This window comes from Oncorhynchus gorbuscha, linkage group LG26 (genome assembly GCF_021184085.1).
Source record: "Oncorhynchus gorbuscha isolate QuinsamMale2020 ecotype Even-year linkage group LG26, OgorEven_v1.0, whole genome shotgun sequence".
Lineage (NCBI taxonomy): Eukaryota > Metazoa > Chordata > Actinopteri > Salmoniformes > Salmonidae > Oncorhynchus > Oncorhynchus gorbuscha.
The window spans coordinates 39,286,993-39,294,256 of record NC_060198.1 but is presented as its reverse complement, the minus strand read 5'-3'; the positions used below and the strand labels follow the sequence as shown (position 1 = coordinate 39,294,256).

General features: G+C 40.3%; 1 protein-coding gene across 2 annotated transcripts in view; it reads right to left on the bottom strand.

The window, feature by feature from the left end:
• Nucleotides 1-4,151: 4,151 nt before the first annotated feature.
• Nucleotides 4,152-7,264, bottom strand: part of LOC124015169 (transcription factor 20-like) — a 22,803-nt gene continuing 19,690 nt past the window's right edge. For both annotated transcript variants that reach the window (XM_046330173.1, XM_046330172.1), the window contains exon 6: nucleotides 4,152-5,471. The gene's annotated coding sequence lies outside the window, so the exon portion shown is untranslated. The remainder of the gene's footprint in view (nucleotides 5,472-7,264) is intronic.

Sequence of the window (7,264 nt, the reverse complement as noted above, 5' to 3'; positions counted from 1 at the left end):
TTAACTTAATCTCGAAGATAAACAAGCGATTATTTATCTTAGATACAGCTAAAAACGCTTGTCCTAACAAAACACTTGATACAGAGTTGAATGATAGCTCTCATAGGTCACTCCATTCACTGAAATGGCCCAAAGTCAAACAAGGTTAGCAATTATGAGGCTGGCATTTTGCTGTGTTTACAACTTACACCTACGTTAAATACATTTTTCTTATACCCAGTTAACATTTTAAAAGGCTTTTATAGTGGAACTGCCCTAGTTACATCATCATCTCATGAGTTCTACTGGGTTTACAACCTACGACTGCGTTATATTAATATCTCTTATACCCGGTCACAGCATTAACTGATGTGTCAACTTGTTGTATTCCACACATTGGTGATAGAGGACAGGGGTTGGGGAAATACTTACAGGATACTGTAGGAAAAATGTGAAATGTCATGGTATTAATGCAAGAAGCATTATTTCCACTGTCATAATGACTGAAATACAACCCACATTATGTTGGATGGTGCAAGTGTTTCATATTGTCCAATGAGACATAATATATGTTTTGTATTTTCCACCAAACTCTTAAGCATCTGTCATCTTCAGACAGACATCCAGCATCATCAGTCGCCTAAAGGTGTAGGATCTTAATTTGATCTATATTGTCACAAGAAAATAATCTAGCCAAAAGTATGCTACATGAAACGTGCTGCTGTTAATATACGTTAATACCTTCGGAAAAGTATTCAAACCTTTTGACTTTTTTCACATTTTGTTGCGTTACAGCTTTATTCTAAAATGTATAACATTGTTTTTTCCCCCTCAACAATCTACACACAATAGCCCATAATGACGAAGCAAAAAAAATTATATTGACATTTTTGCAAAAGTATTAAAAGTAAAAATACTGAAATATCAAATTTACATAAGTATTCAGACCCTTTACTCAGTACTTTGTTGAAGAACCTTTGCCAGCGATTACAGCATTGAGTCTTTTTGGGTATGATGCTACAAGCTTGGCACACCCATATTTGGGGAGTTTCTCCCTTTTTTCTCTGCAGATCATTTCAAGCTCTGTCAGGTTGGATGGGGAGCTTTACTGCACAGCTATTTTCAGGTCTCTCCAGAGATGTTCGATTGGGTTCAATCCGGGCTCTGACATTGAGAGAATTGTCCCGGAAGCCACCCCTGCATTGTCTTGGCTGTGTACTTAGGGTTATTGTCCTGTTGTAAGGGGAACCTTTGCCCCAGTGGTCCTAAGCGCTCTGGAGCAGGCTTTCATCAAGGATCTCAAGGATCTCTCTATACTTTGCTCCGTTCATCTTTCCCTCAATCCTGACGAGTCTCCCAAACCCTGCCGCTGAAAAACACCCCACACCGTTATGCTGCCACCACCATGCTTCACTGTAGGGATGGTGCCAGGTTTCCTCCAGTTGTGACACTTGGCATTCAGGCCAAAGAGTTCAATCTTGGTTTCATCAGACCAGAGAATCTTGTTTCTCATGGTCTGAGAGACTTTAGGTGACTTCTGGCAAACTCCAAGCAGGCTGTCATGTGCCTTTTACTGAGGAGTGGCTTCCACCTGGTGGCTTCCATTGGTGGAGTTCTACAGAAATGGTTGTCCTTCTGGAAGGTTCTCCCATCTCCACAGAGGAACTCTAGAGCTCTGTCAGAGTGACCATCGGGTTCTTGGTCACAACCCTGACCAAGGCCCTTCTCCTCCAATTGCCCAAGCTCTAGGACGAGTCTTGGTGGTTCCAAACTTCCATTTAAGAATGATGGAGGCCACTATGTTCTTGGGGAACTTCAATGCTGCAGAAATGTTTTGGTACCATTCCCCAGATCTGTGCCTCGACACAATCCTGTCTAGGACCTCTATGGACAATTCCTTCGACGTCATGGCTTGGTTTTTGCTCTGACATGCACTGTCAACTGTGGGACCTTATATAGACAGGTGTGTACCTTTCCAAATCATGTCCAATCAATTTAATTTACCACAGGTGGACTCCAATCAAGTTGTAGAAACATCTCAATGGTGATCAATGGAAACAAGATATACCTGAGCCAAATTTTGAGTCTTAAAGCAAAGGGTCTGAATAATTATGTAAATAAGGTATTTCAGTATTTTTTTGCAAACATTTCTAAAAAACAGTTTTTGCTTTGTCACTATGGGGTATTGTGGGCAGATTGCTGAGGATTTTTTTCAAATCCATTTAGAATAAGGCTGTAACAAAATGTGTAAAAAGGTCTGAATACTTTGTGTGTTCGTGTGGGTTTTCAGTGAATTTATGTACCGTAATTGCTGGACTATTAAGCGCACCTGAATATAAACCGCACCCACTGAATTATTAAAAAATATGTATTTTGTCCATAAATAAACCACACATGTCTATAAGCCGCAGGTGCCTACCGGTACATTGAAACAAATGAACTTTACGCAGCCTTTAAACGAAACACGGCTTGTAACAAAAATAAATAGGCTTTAACGAAACACGGCTTGTAACAAAAATTAAAACAGTAGCCTACCAAGAAAGTCATTGGTCACTATCTTCCTCCTCCTGTGCACTGAAACCACTGAAGTCTGAAGTCATGTCCTTCGGTGTCGGAGTTGAATATCCTCAGAATTGCTTCATCCGATGTTGGATCGTTTTCATTGTCGCTCTCGTCACTTTCATCCGGAGGCAAATACCCCGCTGAGCTCATGCTGCCCCTTCAACACGCAACAGTCCAGCCTTTCGAAACCCTTTGATGATAGTGGATTTTTTGACAATGCTCCACGCTGTCAGGACCCACTGGCAGACTTGACCATAAGATGCTCTTCGCCTGCGGCCCGTTTTAGTGAAGGATTTCTCCCCACTTGTCATCCAAGCCTCCCACTGAACAAGGAGCGCCACCTTAAATGCACGATTTACACTGATGTCGAGTGGCTGAAAATACTTTGGGCCATCTGCTTTTCTTCCCTCTGAAAGCTTTGGTTGTCTTTCTGCACTGAGTCAGTTCCTCGCGCTGCTGTTTCCATGTCTTATCATCGACTCATTAAGGCCAAGCTCCCATGCAGCAGCTCTATTTCCTTTTCCATCAGCCAGATCGATCGCCTTCAACTTGAAAGCTGCATCATATGCATTTCTCCGTGTCTTTGCCATGATGAGGGTGACAAAATGACTACCGTAATCAAAATGATGGGAAGTTTGAGCGTGCTCGATTTACTTCACATTATGTGACGGTGCTCAGTTTTTTGGCGGCATGAATCTTGTGAAAGCGGGAAAAATCCATAAATTAGCCGCGTCATTGTATAAACCGTGAGGTTCAAAGTGTGGGAATAAAGTAGCGGTTTATAGTCCGGAAATTACGGTAAATCACAAAGTTCATCGGTACTTCCTGCAGTGCAGGAGCGTTCTTAGCAACAAAAGTGCTAAAATGAAGATCCTACATCTATATGCTAAGAGATCAAACTGTTAGCATATGGAGCTGCCATTCCAAATGGCTGTCCATGTGTAAACCCTTGTAATGAAAGGCAGCTAAATATAGTCTCATCTTCCATGGGGAGGAAACACAACAGCTGTTTGAATATTCTCTGTGAAATTGGCTGCTTAAAATGCAGATTTGCTCAGTTAAACCCTCTTCCTGGAGACAAAGCCACAGCTCTCTCACACAGGAATGGGATGCCCGTCTATTTTAGAAGGTGGGAACACGGTTATATTCTAGGTTCAACAAGGTGAGATATGCTCTGTGTGCACCACCCACCAGGTCAGGATGACACCCAGTTAAAAGTGAGGCAGACACGCGCTGTAAAACATTGAGAGCAGATTATTCCTGATAACAGGGATAGAAGAATAGAAGAAAAGGTCAGAGAAGGCGTCTGAACAGTTTGAGGAAGAATTATTCATACAAGGAGAGGGTGAATGGTTAAACATGACAGTAGCAGTCTAGAATAAGGCAGTTATCTACAATTACTGTACTTACATAAAGAGAACATAAACAGCACGGATACATCCAGACTTCCCTTTGTTGAATGCAACACAAGTTCAACATATGTTAGAGCATTTTTAGACAGAATATCTTAACCTAACCTGTCCCACTGAATCACGGCAACTGAATCATGGATACCTCTAATAAAAGAGATGAATTATGATAAAAATGATCACATCTTAAAACAGGTGACGTACACAGGAATGTCAGCTTTTATTCAAACAGGTGACAAAAGGGCAACAGTTGCAAGCTATAACAGACAATTAATTCCATGTGTTAGCCATCTCTTCCTCACACATATGTAAGACTGGAACACCCATACATTTCCTTAATGGACTGCATTAACAGAACCCAGTATAAAATCATAATCTCTGGAGCCAATGATATCAGGTCAAATTCAAAATCACTTCACACTGGGCACAGACGTCAATGCAACGTCTATTCCACAGTGGTTCAACGTAATTTTATTGAAATGACGTGGAAACAATGTTGATTCAACCAGTGTGTGCCCAGTGGGTTGAATGTACCAACCTTTGCAAACTTTGTGCAAAACAGACATTGTACCTTTTCCTCATTGAGCAGCACTACCACCATGTCAGCTGAACATTACATAAATAAATATGCACAACATGATTAAATCATAAATTGAAAATAAATATGCCTTTATGACTGAATTTAGATAGGCAGCCCAATTCTGATATTTATTTGAACTAAAATGGTCTTTTGACCAATCAGATCTGAACTAGATCTGATGCGAAAAGATCTGAAGTGATTGGTCAAAAGACCAATTAGTGGGAAAAATATCCGAATTGGGCTGCCTGTGTAAGCGCAGCCATAGCAGCCTTTCTGGAGATCCATCACTTCCTCTGTTGCCCTTTAGCTCTGAATGATTACCAAAGCATACCACCAGGATAATCTGAGATGCAAAAATCCGTATAGTAACGTAGAGAACTCTGAATTTCAAAGTAGCAATCTTGCAAAACAAGTCATATTATCAGGGGAGTGACTGGTTGGCCTTTCAATCACTGTTAATTAGGATGAATACTGAACTCAACTATTGTCCTCTCAAGGTTCCTATTAAATAAAGGTTCCTATCAAATAAGGAAACTATAGCAAGTCTGTCACACATTGTGAACACAAAAACATGTCAATCGTCAATTCAGTATTAAAAGGTTAAAAGACCAAACATAGATATAAAACTTAAACAAAATAAAACATTTTGGTCTTTCAACAAAGCAAACAGCACAACAAACCTGGCAACATAACTCTCAAGCTTCCACAGTGGAGACGGGCCAAAAAGACTACGGCCATCTGCAGGCAGACACACAATAAGAGCATTTGGCTTCACTGGTACAATCAATTCAGAACCATTAATAATACTAAAGTAACATGGACTCAATGTAAACATTCAAGAGATAAAAGAAAACATGAATAGAATGTTGCAGTTCTTCCACAGAATCTTATCTGGGGTGAAGGAGAGTATCTATCCGATGGCTGCTGCCAATGGGGTTTAGCTGTCAGGGAAACACAAGGGAACAGTGATACTGTTATAGAATTGGACAAAAATAATCAGTTGCTCAAGTTTACAGTACAGCTATATAGTAGCTAGGGTCACACACTGAAATAGACATGGGTGTGAAAGTACATACTTTCTGCACCACATTCACTCATTTATCTCGGGCTAAAATATATATTTTTACAACTGCAGAGAACATCAAATTAGTTTCAACATGGTAGGCTATGAATGTTAACCCAGAAGCCCTTGCAGCAGATTGAGGATATTCTTTTAGCACAGTTGGCAAATCAGTGTCATTGCTTTTTCACACCTTGTCCTGCCAGGGTCCCAATCACTAGGTAGGTTCTCATGTTCCACACAGCTCATCTCACTGAGGGAAGGTCTGCCTGCACTCATCAACAGCAGGCTGTACCTCTAAACCTTCCTGTTAGGATTCTTATATGGAATTCAAACCTCTTTAAACTTCAAAGTAATTATCATGGCTTTTCTGACATTTCTGTGCACAATCCCTGTCAAACTGATACTGTAGATTGTGTGTGTGTTCCTTAATCAACTAATAATCCAAATTGAATTTGGAATCCTCTAGAGCAGGGGGTGGCAGGTTTGAATCCCCGAGCCAACTAGGTTAAAAATATTTCAATGTTTTACCCTTGAGCAAGGCACTTAACCCTAATTGCTCCTGTTAGTCACTCTGGATAAGAGCGTCTGCTAAATGACTCAAATGTAAATGTTAATGTTCCCAAACATTTTAGTTTTGCAATCCACCTTAAGTGTTTGAGCTGTGATAAAACATACACAGACAGAACATGTCAAAAATACAGTATAAAAATAATAAGTAAAAAATATAATCTGGCAGTGGAGAGAAACATTTTACGTTTTGAAGCTAATTTCCAGCAATTCTACACATTTTGCCGTGAAGTTTAAATAAAATGTTGCTTTATAAAGAAAATGTTGTTCTGCAATTGTTTACATGTTATAATAGATCTGGGAGAAAATGTGGCAGATCCTAAGCACATTTCCTGCAATTCTACACATTTTGACAGATTAGTGCTGTATTCCTATGCTCAAACATTATAACAAAATCAATGGGGCCTGGTTGTCTAGCTCAAATATTATAGGCTATTATTTACAAATATGTAGGTCCATTATATTTTCTACATATTTTCTATTTGGTTTTAATAATTTAAATTCACACAAAGCATGGTTCTATCCCAAAAATGTATCATCACATTTTTAAAGTGTTTTTTTTGTTGGTAAAAATGCAATGGACAAAAAATGGAATCCCCCGACCCACCTGGACCCCTGCCACAACCCACATGTCATGTTTTGTCTTATTGTCTTGTCATTTTGCTTTTCCCTCTGTTCGTTTTCCCCCTGCTGGTCTTTTTAGGTTCGTTCCCCTTTTTCTCTCTCCCTTCCTCTCTCTCTTCTCTCTATCGTTCCGTTCCTGCTCCCAGCTGTTCCTATTCCCCTAATCAATCATTTAGTCTTCCCACACCTGTTCCCTATCTTTTTCCCTGATTAGAGTCCCTATTTCTCCCCTTGTTTTCCGTTTCTGCCCTGTCGGATCCTTGTCTATTGTTCACCGTGCTGTGTCTGTGTATCGCCCTGTCGTGTCGTGTTTCCCTCAGATGCTGCGTGGTGAGCAGGTGTCTGAGTCTGCTACGTTCAAGTGCCTTCCCGAGGCAACCTGCAGTTCATGATCGAGTCTCCAGTCTGTTTCGTCATTACGAGTGGAATTATGCTTTATGATTGTAGATTTACTTTACTGGATTAAAGACTCTGTTTTTG